Genomic DNA, 17174 nt, shown 5'->3' with positions numbered 1-17174 from the left:
TTCCAGAGAAGATATGTGGACAAAGCTGGCAGCAGGCTTTGTTGCAAGGAAAGGTTCCAGGACTGGTATTCCTGGGGTATAGACTGTGGCTGTTCGTGAGGATCCTCATAAGGTTGGCAGGTTGTCTGTAGGGGAGAACAGGCGTGTCACCTAGGGCCTTCGGGAGTGTAGCATCCTGATTAAGGATAGGTTGTAGGTCTTTAATAATTCATTGCAGTGGTTTGAGTAGGGGGCTGTAGGTGGTGGTGTTCTGTTCTTGGCTTTTTTGGGCCTGTCTTGGAGTAGCTGGTCTCTGGGTATTCATCTGGCCCTGTTGATTTGTTTTTTTACTTCTCCTGGTGGGTAGTTCAGGTTTATGAATATTTGGTAAAGATCTTGTAGTTTTTGGTCTCTGTCAATTGGATCAGAGCAAATGAGATTGTATCTAAGAGCTTGACTGTAAACAATGGATCTAGTTATGTTTGGACCCATGGTATAGAGACTCTAGAAGACTTCCACAGAGACTTTAACAATCTACACCCCACCATCAACTTATGCCTCAATTACTCCACACAAGAGATACATTTCCTGGACACTACAGTACTAATCAAGGATGGCCTGATTGGTACCACACTCTACCGGAAACCCACTGATCACTATACTTACCTACACCCTTCTAGCTTCCCTCCTGCACACATAACGAATACCCAGACGAATACCCAGAGACCAGCTACTCCAAGATCTTAGTAGATAGTTTTTTTGGGGGAAATCACTGGGACTCCTGGGCAAAGCCCTCATGCATGACTTCCTTTACCCATGCCTCATCTCCCTGGACCTGGCAGCATGGGGAGGTAGCTGGCTGCTCGTAGCCGCTTCTGGCCTCAGTTGCCCACCTCTGCCCTAAGGGTTGGACTCCATGTGGTTGAACCAGGGTGCAGCACACCCTGACCACTGCTGGAACATTGATGAAACCCACCTAAAGCCTCGTTAGGAGGCAATGAAAGTGGCCCTTGGGACGGCCAAGTGCCCTCTCAACCATATTACTACCCCCCCACCCCCACCCCGGCTGATGTTCTCATTAAAAACTTCTAGGATAGGCTGAATGTGTCCCATGTAAGGCCACAAGAGCCATGGCTGCAGGAGGTTGGTGGCACTGGCCACAATGCAGAACAGCACTGTGGTGTTCACAACAGGGAGCTTCCATGGGGGGGATGTAAATTCCATTGAGCATCCTTCAGCCAAGCCACGAGTTCTGGAAGACCTGGGCATCATAAGCATGGCTGAATCACCCTATACAAATGTCCATGATCCTGCCCTTCTAGTCCATGAGCTCCAACAGCACCACAGGGCTTGTGGTTTATGTAAGCCCTTCCGCTGTGCTCTGGGGCCCAGATGGCAGTGAAGGTGCCATCCAGCTCCCTGAAGCAGTTGGTGAAGCCCACCTCCAGCTCTATTGTTCTGATTCTATGGTTCTAGGGTGACATCAAGGTACCCGATGTGGATGAGCTGGCAGAGGAGGACTTTGTTGATGGCCCAGATGACCTACAGGACATGAAGTGGGAACATGCTCATGAGTGTGGATTAGGAAACTCCATGCCCACCCATCCCCAACCCTGCTGCTCTGTCTCCCCCCAATCCCAACAGGGCATTCCTCCCCAGGACACCTTGCACCTGTCCTCTGCAGATGCCCTGTTTCCATCCCTTCCCCTGTCCCTGATGGATGCCACCCGCCCCCCGCCGTCTCTAACAGTGCCCTTGTTGGGAGCCCCCCCTCTCTCCAGCCTGTGGTAGAAGTGTGACATAAGCATGGCTTACCTTGATAAAAACATCCCCATCGGTGGCCTTGCCCACCCTGAACTGGTGGCTGATGGAATGGTGTCTGTTCAGGGTGGTCAGCTTCCATAGAGCAATGGCTGCTCTCTTCTGCAGTGGGAGCACGGGCCTCATGTGGGTGTCACTGTGCTGGAGGGCTGGGGTAAGGCAGTGGCACAGCTCCAGGAAAGTCCCCTTGGTCATCCATGCAGCCACCAATCGTCTCACCTATCCTCCAGCACCAGCCTGTCCCACCAGTCCATGCTTATGGATTAGCTCCACAAGTGGCAGATGGCCTGGTGGATTAGTCATGGGCTCTGTACCCCTCAGACAGCCTCCAGAATGGTGGCTGTCAGGGTGGCCACTCAGAGCTGCTGCAGGATGGCAGCCAGCACTGCAGCCAATGGGTGGTGGAGGAGGGAGCTGCTCAGGGTCCATGCTGTGTTCCACAATGCTTCTTCTATGTGTTATCCCTCTGCATGCCTCAAGATAACTAGCTGGCTCTCAGAGTGTGCAGGGTGAGGGTGTTGGGGAGGTGCCCTTTAAAGAAGTAGTTGGCGACTGCCCCAGAAGGTCTTCTCTGCCATGCAACCTTGCCAGTGGCATTTCCTGGAGCTTTACTTTCGAAAGGTCACTCTGGGATGTGTGGATAGTCCCTTTTGAAAGAATGGCTGGGTCTTTCAAAAGGGTGGATCATTCCTGCAATCTACCTTTGGCTGTGCAGATGCTCAATTTCAAAAAAGCTCAAGGGGGAGCAGACAGGAAGGGGAAGGGAACCTCCCCAGGGCTCAGGTACTCCCTCCCTCAGTCCCTGTTGTGTGTGTTCAATCACCTCCTACTGCAGGTCATGAGGACCATCAACATGATCCTGCTGTGGAGGATCCTCTGACTGGGAGATCTTGACCAGGTTGTGGCAAGACTAGCTGCCCTGGAGTTCCTGAATTGTGTCAGGGCCATTGATGGGACCCACATCCCAATCTGTGCCTCGGACCATAGTGCGACCAAGTACAGCAACTGGAAGGGCTACGTCTCCATGATGCTGCAGTCCCTGGTCAACCATTGTGTTCAATTCACAGACGTTTATGTCAGGTGGATGGGCCAGGCACACAATGTCTATGTATTCTGCAACTCCAACCTGTGCCAGAAGCTGGAAATGGACACATTCATCTCCCTCCATGAGTTGGCATTGGGGATGTGCAGCTGCCACTCTTCATTTCGGGGGATGTGGCCTTTGCCCTCATGCCATGGCTGATGAAGGCCAGCTGGACCCCAGCCAGGAACTATTTAATGCCTGCCTGAACCACAACAAGATACAGAGGCAGAATGTGCCTTCAGCTACCTCAAGGCATGGTTAAAGTGCCTGCTCACTCACCTCAACATGGGGGAGCACAACATCCACCGGGGTGTGGAGGCTTGCTGTGCCTTGCATGACATTGCAGAGGAAAAAGGGGAGGCCTTCCTCCCAGGGTGGGGGGCAGATGCTAGCCATAAAGGGCATGCCTCTGAGAAGTCAGGCACAGTCACCATCCACAAAGCCCATAGTGATGGGCTGTGGATTCTGGAGACCGTCAAGGAGACCTTCTCCCACGGACCTCAGTAACATTCCCCAGGATCTCCCAAAGAGAGCCTCAGACCTATAGCCCTACTGTATCCCTACCATGACCCCTCCTTTCACTCCTTCCCCAACCCCCACATAATAACAATGAATGCATACCTAGGGAACTTTTACTGAACAAAAAAAAGTGAGCAAAACAAATATAGGGCAATTCCAAACTATTTGCAGAGAAGGGATATGCAACAATAGCTATTTACAGTGTAGGGGGCTTTGGACAAGGGGTGGCTCAGAACTTATATGGGGATTGGCACGGGAGTGGGGGCATCAGAACATGGTGGGTGGGGAGCTGACAACCAGAGGAGTATCGGGACCCCAAGCAGTGTTGACCTCAGGATCCCATCCCACTGTAAGTTCAGGGCCCCTGTCAAGGCTGGGCTGGGGACAGGACCAAAAAGAGGTATGGACTGGGAGGGGCTGCAGTGAGGCCTGGGGGTCAGGGGAAGCAGGGGAGAGCTGGGTTTAGGGGCAGGAGCCCTGGCCATCACCCAGGGGAGCAGTTCGGGGGCCCAGGGCACCATTAAGGAAGACAGGTGGGTGCAGGGCAGTGGGGGAAGCCACATGCACCTGGGACAACATGTCCCAGCAGACGCTGGTGACAGTGTCACAGAGGGACATTAACTGGCCCCAGGCTTGTGACCACCACTTTACATCCACCCTGAGGCAGCACTTCATCATCCCATGGATGTCACAGAGGATCATGATGTGCTGTCACATCAGGTCTTTGTGCACCCACCACTGACTTCTCTGGCGGCAGGGGCAGCCTAGTGGTGTCATGGAGGTGGCCCGGCCTCCAGTCAGTGTAAGTCTAGCTGTATGGAACACAGGAAGGACAGATGGTGAGTCCCTAAGGCCAAACAGCACCATGAGCAACAACCAACACCTCCTGGGCCAAGGGATGGGGATGTCCTGGGAGCAAAGCCATGTGTAGCCTGCACAGCATACTCTGCTTCACAGAGGGCTCCAGGGTACTGTTGGGACCATGCTGACTGCTTCACCACCCACTCAACAGGCTAGCAGCCAGGGGAGTGGTTCAGTCACAGAGGGATCCCCAAAGGGTGGCAGATGACCCAGGATCTAGTCCTCCTCAGGGCCCTCTCACACGTGTGGCTCACAGCACAGCACAGGGCATGGCGGTTGCCTCATATTTGTAGGCATGGCCAGGTGCTGGGTGCTTCACTCCTTGGTGTGTCTGGGGTCAGGCCAGTGCCCTTGTGGCTAGCTCACTTTCAGCCATGGCAGGTGCAAGGAGAGACACCCCTGGGGCCTGATGCTTGTCCAGCCTCCTGTGAACCTGGCAGCAAAATGCTGCTTCTGCACAAGAGCTGTCTGCTGGGTCTGGGTGGTGCACACTACCACTGCAGATGGTTCCACATGCTGGGACTGCTATGGAAGATGCCAGCTGAGTGATGCTCACAGCACACCCCATCTGTGCCCACCTCGCACACTCTGGGGTGTGCGGTGAGCGGGGTACTCACAGGAGGGACCCTCACTGACCTCAGAGGACACCCACAAGATGGCCTGGCTACCAGGGACTGGATCCAGCATGAGAATGAGACTGCTGGTCTCAGAGTCCTGCTCCTGCAGGACTGGGTCTCTGCTGTTTCCTCCTCCTCCACTGGGGAGGGGGCCTGGAGCCCTGTGTCCAGATTTAGGCAAAGTTGTAAGGTGTTGCCCCACAGGTCTGATTCAGATCCCTGGAGTATGGGTAGGAAGGGGGTTCTGCCCTCAAGCGGCCCATGGCATCCTGGGCCAGAGGTCTTTGACTTTGGCCCTGACTTGCTCCAGGGATTGGAGCGGGTGGTCCTGTTCAGCCAGGGCCATGGTCATGAAGCAGAGACATGGCAGAACACCAGCCTCCCCGAGATTTCATCATTACAGCATCTGGAACAGGGGTCCTGGAGGGTTTTCTCTTTGGCTCAGAGATCTGGGAGAACATCAGTTTCTGCACCAGACCAGGATGGGTCCCACCTCTTGGACCATGGGGGAAGATCCTGGGACCTCTGAGGCTGCTCCATTGAGGGCTCTGAGTGGTCTCGGGGGGCTGGTGTTCTGCCATGTCTCTGCTGCAAGCAGAAGGTGTCGTCATGAGGGCGTAGAGGAGTGCAGTGTGCTGCCTGGCTGCTCCAACACTCTCATCTTCCTGCCACAGGGTTCCCTGGACTCCCTGTGGCTTGAAGAAGGGCCGGAGGCAGGAACCATAGAGCACTAATTGCTGTGGACAGCATGTCCACCTGGACACCTGAGTGGTGTCTGGGAGGCCTTTTCTGTCAACAGAAGGGTCCCTGAATGTCCCCACCTGCATTTAAATGATAGATAGAACACCAACAATGGTGTTCTACCTCATGGTGAGTGGGGTATGGCTGCTAACAAAATCACTCTGTTTTGTTAACTTACTGTCAACAGGATGCACTTCACAATCTGAACACTCCCTGGGTTTTGTTCCAGTGTAGATGTGGCCTCAGATCCACCAACAATAAGTTGATGTGACCCCTAATTTTTAATTCTCATTAGAAGTGAGTTGTTGTTTCCTTCCAATCAGTTATTTAAAGTTGAGTATTTTTCATTTAGCCTTCAGAGTAATGTGGTTCTGCACATCACCAAACAATCTCAGAAACAAACTGTAAGTTTTACACAATATATGGTACCACAGTTACAGCACTTTCCTAGAACTGCAACTGAATACATGTATTATTATTACCAATCAATCCTGGGGGTTGTAATCCCATGTGACCTATGGCTATTGGGGAAATTAACCATTTTCATTTAATAAAAATAAATGAATTGTGCAGTTTATGCTTGTTCTCTATCATTCACCCTAACTGAATTGAAATCTTGATGCTTACAAGATGTTTTCTACAACAAATATATGGTATTTCATATTAGTACAGATATAACTGAATATAACCAATAGCCTGTAAAAAAGTATGGGTTTGCATTATTGCCCTGTGTCATCTTTGCCACATTGTCGCAAAGCTACTGCCCTTGTAAAACATATGCCAATTAATGTGCATCTTTGATGGATGTGTCTCAGTTTTTGATATACTAAGAAGGCATGTTGAAAAGATAGTGCTGTAGATGTGGGGAGTAAAACCAGAGTATACTAAAAAAGAAAACTTGTTTTCTGCAAGGCAAATTTGGTTTTTTACCAGAAAGTCTATCTATTTAGAATAATCTCTTTTCTAATTGCTATTAGGAAACACCCTTGAAACATGGCAATGTTCTACCCATCAGAAGACTTTTTATTTTGTTTTGCTTTGATTTATTAATTGTATTGACTTTTATAAAGGATTGGGTATTAGTTTGGATATAGGAGTTCTCAAGGAAAGGTTAGTTTTTACACTCAGGATATTGGAGTGATAAAGGAGAAACTCTAACAGGATGCATTTCTGCCTGTTGGTTACTGAACATCACCAGTGGCACCTTTCAAGGCTATTTCCCAGCCTACATGAAAAGAACAGGTGGTTAGTTCCTTGCGGACATGTTTACAACTCACATCAATTATGTTTTTCCCCATAAGGATGTGAAAGTACCAATTCTGGTGGTTGTATATCAATATAAATGTTGACCTTATGTAAACAAGAGACATCCCATTATCTTGTGTGATGGAATATGGCACAGGGCAGACCATAGTGACAAGAATGTAAATGTGATGTAATGAAGTCAATGTACTAAGCATGGGAATAACAGTCATACATGTGTGAGAGAGTATATTTGTGTAAGGGTTGAACACAAGAGAGAACAGATAGGCCCAGTCCATTTTCTTTTATTCTAGCTCAGAGGGAGGAAGTCAGTTTTGCCTTTGAAGGACGGAAGCAGCTGAAGGCAACAGTGTCTGGATCTGTCCTTCTTTCTCCATCCTTCTCCCATAAACTAGCAGGAATTTCACAGAGATAAGAGGTGTGCTCTCAAGAAGAAAGAACACAGGAAATTTCCCATTGGAGAATCCTTATTTTTCATCAGATGTCAGGCTACTCCTACCCAGGCCCTCTGGTGAGGGAGGTAATTTCCAGAAGTCTGAGTAATTTAGCAGGTCCTGTGGCCTGAGTTGCTGTCATAGTACTTATGCCTGCTCTTGGGAAAACATAACTTGATTGAAGGACACTTTTGATATGCCCTGTGCAGGTTTGGGAGTGGAGTTACTGGGGCCCAGAACCTGCATAGGACATATTCCATTCATCTGTGAGACAACAGATGTAGTCAGATTGGTCCAGGAAAGTGAGGGAAGGCTAAGTGTGGTTGTCCTAGGGCTCATCCTAGCCAGTGGGAGATAAAAATGAGATGGCTCAGGGATCCTTTTGTGGGGAGGGGAACTTGGGGCTCCTCCAGGGGTGAGTGGGCAGTTTGGAGCTTGTGACCCAAGCTGAAGCAGGGACCATTGATTCCTTCCTTAGGGCTCAGAACTGATGTTGCTTGGCTTGCCCTTGCCTAGTCATAGTAAGCCTGACAAACTGACAGACAAATAGATTCTCCTGCTGCCTCTTCATATTTTCCTGGCCCATTTTTCACCAGCAATTGGTGAGGGAGCTCAGATAGAAGTCAGTGTGAAACACACACTCTATTAAACTAAGGAGGAAGAGTCACATTTCCACATGTCCCCTTATTTTAACTTCATTCAGCAACTCTAGATACCTAGGCTGATGTGAAGTCCAATGTTCCTATAAGCTCACAAACTCAAAACATGGAGCTTCTTTGGCTGTCATCAAGGCATAGGAGTCTGTGATGTCACTGCCTCAACTCCTCTAGTTTGCCCAGCTGAATTGAAAGCATTGCTTTCTGTGAGGCTATTGACTCAGCTCCAGTAGATAATAATGTGATCTACACTAAAAATTGAAAAGGTATTCCAACAATTCAGGTCATTTTAGGTCATTACGGCTACGTCTACACGTGCAGCCAACATCGAAATATCTTATTTCGATGTTGCGACATCGAAATAGGCTATTTCGATGAATAACGTCTACACGTCCTCCAGGGCTGGCAACTTCGATGTTCAACTTCGACGTTGCTCAGCCCAACATCGAAATAGGCGCAGCGAGGGAACGTCTACACATCAAAGTAGCACACATCGAAATAGGGATGCCAGGCACAGCTGCAGACAGGGTCACAGGGCGGACTCAACAGCAAGCCGCTCCCTTAAAGGGCCCCTCCCAGACACAGTTGCACTAAACAACACAAGATCCACAGAGCTGACAACTGGTTGCAGACCCTGCGCCTGCAGCATAGATCCCCAGCTGCCGCAGAAGCAGCCAGAAGCCCTGGGCTAAGGGCTGCTGCCCACGGTGACCATAGAGCCCCGCAGGGGCTGGAGGGAGAGCATCTCTCAACCCCCCAGCTGATGGCCGCCATGGAGGACCCGGCAATTTCGACGTTGCGGGACGCGGATCGTCTACACGGTCCCTACTTCGACGTTGAACGTCGAAGTAGGGCGCTATTCCTATCTCCTCATGAGGTTAGCGACTTCGACGTCTCGCCGCCTAACGTCGAAGTTAACTTCGAAATAGCGCCCGACGCGTGTAGCCGCGACGGGCGCTATTTCGAAGTTAGTGCCGCTACTTTGAAGTATCATGCACGTGTAGACACAGCTTACAACTATTGATATCATAATGTAAAATGGCATAGCATCTTGTGTGATGGGGAAGAGACTCGGGCCGAAGCAACAAAAGCATCTGAAAGCAGTCTGATTCTCAAAGCAGTCCCATAGCAAGCTAAACAATGGGCCTTGGCAGATGTGAGTGCCTGTGTGCATATAATGTGTAGGGAAGCAAACATGGGTCTCCAAATCTCTCTCCTGAACTGCTTCCCTCCGTACAATTCACCCCAAAACTGTGGAAGGGTAGGAGGTCAGAGGAAATCATAGGATCATTTCCTCTGTATTTTAGTTAGCTAAGAGAAAGTCTGCTGCAACTATGGGACTCCCAACTTCCTGTCCCTCCGAGTGCCAATGATGCTATACTCAGTAGTGGGCAGGCTTGGAGCCTATTAACTACCAAAGCAGGAACCAGTTCCTCCCATTGCCCATAAGATAGTCTCTAGCCCGATACCTCCTTACGTGACCAATCTTGAATAAGTAAGAGTTGAGAGAGAGCTGAGCTCCATTAAGGCCTACGGGAGATAAGGAAGTGGAGTGCTTGCTCTGTTTTTAGTGGAGCAGAAAGAGGTGGAGCTGTGTTACCTGGGCTTCACCTGTGTTACCTGGGCTGTGTTACCTGGTCTTCATTATTTCTGTCTGTCTTAACGAGTTTGAATTTTGCAGTTGGTATCTTTATTATAGCTTAATATTTATACTATACAACATTTGGACCATTTTGCTAAGTGTGATATAACCAAAATTACTGTCACAATACCAAAAGAAAAGAAAAGAACAGAAAAGAAAAGAAAAGGGGAGGACAGTCTACAGACCAAACACTTGAAGCCCCTGAACTTTCAACATTTTAAGAATGGCATATAACCTCTTAGAGTCTTCAGTCAACCCAGAAAGCACATTGGATTTAAAAATAAAGCCAATAAGAATATTTCAATGAATTGTGTTAAATGATGTGACGTCCATTATTACTCAGTAGAAACTTTGCTGAGATGACTATACTCACTCACTTATACTTGAAATGCAAGACGAATTCATGTTGGGTGATGCAAACATTTATTCTCTCCATTAAACTGTGCCTTTATCCATCTTGACGTCTGTAAAGATCATGTTGACTAGAAGTTACATGTCAGGATGGGAAATATAAACACAAATGTACTCTGTAAGCAGTACAGAGAACTGTATATCATTCATTAAAGAGTCATAAAATGACAATTTTAGAGCAGCTATAAGTGGTTTGTGATAAACAAATGCTGCTTCATAACCTGTTATGAGGTTAATTATAAGACCCCAAAGGCTGCTAAAACAGATTGCAAACTTACCTTAGTATTATACTTCTTGCTATAACATTGCAGTTTCGGGGCTCTTATGGGGAAATTTAGCAAAGGACATATTTCATTAATACTGAAGTTAGCTTACAGATTTCCCCTTGGGAAATATATTTCATTCTACACAGTTGTTGCTGTCTCAGCCACCATAGAAAAAGTCACCGCCATAGGCTACAGTTACACTAGCAAGTTTTGCCAGCAAAACCCTGGTTTTATTGACAAAACTTCCACACACAAAATGCATTCTGTTTACAGTTTGTCCACAAAACTCAACACTTTTAACAAAAGCATTCTGCCTCTCATCCACGAGGCATAAAGCCGCCGTTAATAGATTTTGTCAACAAAAAGCCTGTGTGGACATTCTGGAGGGCCTTCTCTCCACAGACATGACATCAAGAACAATGGACAGCCCTGTCTGCTGTGCTTCTAGGTGCCTGTTTTATTGAGTGGTCTGAGTGGAGTGCTCTTCCGATTGTCTTTTGTGTGTGGCCTCACTCTATCTCCAGAAGTTTTGCTGGGAAATCTCTTCCGACAATGTTGTCTGTCAAGAGGTCGCTGTAATGTAACTCTAGCCAAAGAGTTTAAGGCCAGAAGGTTTCTAAGCCCTTGTTAAAAGGAAAATGATTAAATGATATAAGCCCAGCTAATTCTAACAGGTGACCCGCACTCACTATGATACAGAGGAAGGTGAAAATAAAATCCCAAATTCACAGCCAATGACGCCTATGGGAAAACCCCTTCCTCATCCATATTTGGATATTAGTTAGACCATGATGATGTGAGCAAGAACAAGCCAACCAAGTCCCTGAGATAGAGAGTGCTTAGTTCCATCTCCAGGCCCTGAGTTACCATGTCCCGTGCCACATCTCCAGCCACAACCATCCTTGATGCTTCGGGGGAGCAGATAGAAGAAAATATGGGTGGGAAAGAGAATCTGTTCCTGACCAAAGCCAATGGCCAGCTGAAACTCCTGGTACATGAACTTTAGGAACACAGTATAAATCAGAACTGAGCTCTGCCTCCAGCAACATAAGTAACTCCATCAAATACAACTGCAGTCATAAATTTGTCAAATTCTTTCTTAAAACTAATTAAGTTGTCTTCTGCTATGACTCTTTTGGATAGGCTATTTCAGAGCCTTCATCCGCTGATGGTTAAAAGCCTTCTAATTTACAGCCTGAATTCATTCATGGCCAAGTTTTACCCATTAGTTCTTGTGCTTTCTTTGTCCTTTAGCTTAAATAACTCTTCCTTCTCCCTGATATTTACCCACCCAATATATTTATAGAACATTCACATCCCATTTCAACCTTTTTTTGTGAGACTGAACAAACCAAGCTCCTCACACCTACTTTCATATGATAGGTCCTCCCCACCCAATCACCCTAGTTGCTCTTCTTTGCACATGTTTCACTTTAAATTAATCTTTCCTGATCATGAATTACCAGAATTATAGATAGTATTCTACATAAGGCATTATCACTGCCTTATACAGTGTCATTAATATATTCTTATCTCTCTTGGAAATGCCTTGACTAATACATCCTAGGATTGTGTTTGCCTTTTTTGCGGCTGTATCATATTGGTAGCTCATAGTTAACCTGTGAATGACTTGCATCCTGGGTATTTTTCCTTCTCAGATATTTCTAACTGTAAGAGAATTTCTTATTGATTTGACCTTGCACTTCATGGTATTGAATTTCATCCCATTTCTGCAATTCCAGTCTTCAAGGCCATTCAAAACTGCCTATATAATAGTCTGATCCATTTCTGTACCTAAGACGCCTTCCTTCTTTGTGTTATCAGAAAATTCCATTAGCGCATTCCTACTCCTTGAGCCAAGGTCATTAATAAAAAATTATTAAGATTGGTCCTGACGTGTGCAGTATTTTAGGGTTCTACTGTCACGCACACAGTTTCCCAGGTTCTTCTAGACCTGTCTAACCGGGTTTGGTTGGAATAAGGAGTTAATTAAAAAGGGGTTTGCTAAAAAGGGGTTAACTGAGAAGGAGTGAACTAAAAAAGGGTTACCTAAAAGAGGTGAACTAAGAAGGGGTGAACTAAGAAGTGGTCCCAGTAGTGGTCTGCCTGCAGCCCACCTGTCAGTACTGACATACAAACACACAGCACTCTGTCCTGTAGAACATGGAGGTTCAGCGAGACACGCTTCCCAGCTGAGGCAGCTTGCTTTCAGAACTTCCCGGTCATTGGGCTGGAGCCCTTTCTGGGACATCTTTGCCTCAGCCTTACATTTGGCCCTTACAGGCTCATGAACTAAAACATAAACATGTCACAATACACAGTTGCGGGTGCCTTTCCCTTTGACCACTGGTCAGGGTACTGGTTAAAAAAAATGGATATGGATGACGAACAAATTAAAAAACATAAACAGATTTAACACAAATAATGGTTTTTACTTATGCAGTTGAGCAGATACAAAGATAAAACAATAAACTGTTGCATTATGTTGCTCGAGCTATACTAATACAGGTTTCTTTGTGGTACTGATAGGTATTTGCACACTAATCTATTACTCTAACTCGTGAGCAGGCGGGGGGATTGGGGTGGCATAGGGTGATCAGTCCTCAGTGCAAGCAGTACTTGGCTTCTCCAGGGCATCAGGAGTCCGCCCCGCCAGGAGGTTGCTGTTATGCTGCTTTATAGGACTTTTGATGTCACTGCTTCCTGGATTGATGCATGTCTCTACACGAATCATTTTACAATACATTTCACTTGGTTTCCTGTGTATATCTATACACCAATTATTTTACAATACATTTTGCTTTTTTCCTTATATGGGATATACTAGGGAAAGGGTATTTTAACACATTTCACTTGATTCCTTATTTGGGACTTGGCATGGGGAAGGGCTCACCAGCGTTAGCTTGATTGCTATATTCATTGCATCATGTGTTGCTAACTGCTCCTGCTTCTAGGCTCCGTGTTTATCACATATGGTTAAGGTGACCCCCCTACTTCCCTTTTTCCTTGTCTCTTGAGACACTTCCCATTTTCTTTAGCCGAGGTTAAAAATAGAGAGCCTGAGCTATGCACCTAAGGTCGGTCATGCTGATATGGCCTGAATGACATTTGACAGGTCCCCAGACCAATACTTGAGGAACTTCACTAATACACCCATAAGCTCTCTCCGGTCAAATAATTCAGATTTCAGCACAATTCGTTGGTTTCCCACTTTAGCCAGTTTACTATCCACTTTAGAGTACCTTTCTTGATCCCATCTTCTCTAATTTAACTAATAATTTCCTATGTGTAACTATGTCAAATGCTTTACTGAACAACTTGACATTCACTGATGATACAGTTATCATTGAAGAAGATGAGGAGAAACTAGCAAAAACAGTGCAGGTTCCAAACAAGGAAGGAAAGCAGTAGAGACTGACTATGGACATCAACAAAACAAAAACAATGGTATTTTGAAGATGAAATAGTAATAAAGGTCGGTGTAGATGAGATTGAACTAGAGAACATAGAGAACTTCATGTGTCTGGGGAGAAACATAAGGTATGACCTAGTTTGTAAGAAGGAAATAGCAACTAGAACAGTGAAAGCAAGAGCACATTTGAAGGTGATGGATAAGATCTGGAAAAGCAAAGCAATTAGTTTAAGAACAAAGCTGAGCATCTTGAAAACGTGTATTCAGCAGCATGTTGTATTCGTGCAAGATGTGTGATAATGAAGGATTTGAAGAGAAGAACATTGGCATTCGACAGAATTTGTTATAGAAAGATCCCAAGAATAGGATGGATGCAGAAGGTCCCCAACGAGGAATTATATAGGAAGATACAGGCAAAAGAGTACCTCTTGCAGAAAGAAGGTTGTACAATGCAAGTTACAGCTATTCGGGCATATTTATAGAATGAACGACAAATGAAAAATCAAGACCTTGATATTCAGCATAATGGACGGTTTGCATAGGAAAGGCAGACCCCACAGGGAATGGGTAGATGATATAGTACATTGGCGTGGAGCTAGTCTACAGAAACAAAGCTAGTCTGCACTGGACAGGGAAAGATGGAAGAAAATAGTGAGAGAGGCATCAGACGCCCATGAATGCTGAGCCCTTGGTTGATGATGATGATGATGATATAAACTAGAGCGGCTGTACTTCTCTTAACTAAAATCTCTGTTATTTTCTCAAAGACAAGTGTCAAACTAGTCTGTTGTCAACTACCCCAGTGTTGCATTGCATCCCCTTTTGCCTTTATGAATTTAAATACTTTTTTCATTTACAATTTACTGTACAACCTTGGATATGAATTATGCCAAATTAAGACTCCTGTAATTGTCCAAGTCACTTTTCCCACTTTCTTAAAAATAGGTCAGGCAATAGTTATTCTCCTATTATATGTTACCAAACCTGACTAAATAGATTTATTAAACTACTTTATGACAGAACCAGCACTCTTATGTGCCAGATATGTTAATGGAGGGATGAAAAGTACCCAGTTTCTGTGATTTGAACCTTGTGAGAAAGACTGGAAAGAATTACCCCATACAAATCATGTGATTCCTTCTACGTTTATAGTGTACTTAAATCTATTTATTGCTTTTGTTATATTATATGTTTAATCCATCACAGAAAACCCACTCCTTTCCTTCCTGGCTTACTCAGGGGTAGGCAACTCTCACTTTCCATATCTTCAGTTCATCTCCAAGTATATCCCTTATTCTTCTGAAATTATGGACAATTTTCACCATTTTCCCAGGTCTAGGGAAAAGGTGACTCCCAGAGTTTTCTCCTTTCCCTGATTCCAAGCATTGTGTTATAGCATTATGTAAGAGGAAAAGACAGGAGAGAGGAGATAAACATTTTTTTCACAGCAGTTAAGAAAGAAAAGTGGGTTGGCTTTTCTCTGATCCCTCCACCCCTTTTGTGAAAATGGTATTGCCTCTTGTGTCCCTCCTAACACTTCAAATCTTTTGTGGGCTCCTGAGGGAAAAGTAAGAAAGCTTTAGCTGGAGCCTGCTGCACTTCTGATTGGCTGTTCTTCCATAGAGGCATGGAAGATGCACCACCAAAGATATTTTCCTGTGGGCAATCTAAACATCATGTGAGGATTTCAATTTCTCTTGCCATTGTGAGACCATTTACAGCAAAGGACTAAAATGTGTTGCTATAAATCAACAGGATTTTACACCACTATGACTTGATCGCTATATTTAGGCTTATTATGAACATATCATAAAAGTCAGTCCTTGACATGAGACATTTTCAAGCTGAATAGACAAGACAGACAAAGGATAGTGAAAGGTGAGGAACTGAGAAAGAGATTAAGTGACAAGAGTATATTGTAAATCTGTAGCACAGCTATGAGTTGAAACCATATGTCCTTGCATTCCAATCAGTGCCTTAACCATTAAAGCAATCTTCTGATTTGCAGGAATATGTTTACTGTTGTTTATGCAACAGAAATTACTACCTAAGGGTATTGTTTTTATATATACATTATAAAGCTGTGAACCATGTTTTGGCTGAAACAATATGCATGTTTTTTGTATTGATGTCTTTTAGTTCCCCCACTTCATTACAGAGAGATTAGCTTCATTAATTTTAATGAAAGCAAATATAATCTCACTAAATGCATAATATTAACTCACATTGGAAGAAAGGTGTAGAAACAAAGTATATATAACTAGTAAGTTATTCCTAATTTCTCTATGGAAGAATAGTATTGCACTGGAGGAAAAGGCCCTCTTTCCACCTCTGAATAAAATGTTTCCTCTAATCACTGCTGTTTCACTAACTCTGTGATTGTCTTCTTTATCAAACCTTCACTTCTAGAGATAAGAAATGCTCACTTACCTTTTTCTGTTGAAAAGAAAACTATGCCTTAAAACCAACAAACAATCATTACCAGGAAACAAATCTGTTTATTTTATTATTGAATTGCAATGGGTTTTATTGAAAAGAAGAAATGTCAGGCTTTGACGTTACAGAGGAACTTAACGAGATTTGTCTCAATTAATTTTTTGCTAGTTTAGTACATAAAAATTATGTTGGTAAAGGTTGTTTCAACCAGTTTGAAACACTTGTTCCAGAGAGACTTTCTTTGACTATGTCTACACTAGCCAAAAACTTTGAAATGGCCATGCAAATGTCCATTTCGAAGTTTACTAATGAAGTGCTGAAATACATATTCAGCGCCTCATTAGCATGCGGGCAGCCACGGCACTTCGAAATTGATGCTGCTCGCCACTGCGTGGGTCGTCCAGATGGGGCTCCTTTTCGAAAGGACACCACCTACTTCAAAGTCCCCTTATTCCCACCTGCTCATAGGAATAAGGGGACTTCGAAGTAGGCGGGGTCCTTTTGAAAAGGAGCCCCATCTGGACAAGGTGCACGGCAGTGAGCCGTGTCAGTTTCGACATGCCGGAGCCGCCCACATGCTAATGAGGCACTGAATATGTATTTCAGCGCTTCATTAGTAAACTTCGAAATGGCCATTTAAGGCTGTATTTAAATTGATTTAAGGCTGTATTTAAATTGATTCATGTCCTTCGTTTCTGATGTAGAGTGTAGTCTGGACCTTTTGACCATTTGAGTTCCCAAACCTTGTGGGAAAGATTGGAAAGAATTTTGGTTTACTAGGACCCCATACAAATCATAGGTGATTCCTGCTGTGTTTATAGTGTGTTTAAATCTGTTTATTGTTTGTATTATGTTTTCTTGATAATACTTCTTACGATTAAAGGTGCTTTCTTAAAAGGGGTTGTGTGGTAATTAGAAACTGCTGGCAATACAGTCTTCACAGATTCAGAGTAACAGTAATGCACAGGCATTGGCAATTATGCAGATTGTCTTGGTGGCGATATAGGCGTGTAAGGTAGGAAGGTGTTTGAG

This window comes from Carettochelys insculpta, chromosome 2 (assembly GCF_033958435.1).
Source record: "Carettochelys insculpta isolate YL-2023 chromosome 2, ASM3395843v1, whole genome shotgun sequence".
In the NCBI taxonomy this organism is placed as follows: Eukaryota; Metazoa; Chordata; order Testudines; family Carettochelyidae; genus Carettochelys; species Carettochelys insculpta.
Note: the sequence above shows the minus strand (reverse complement) of the source record.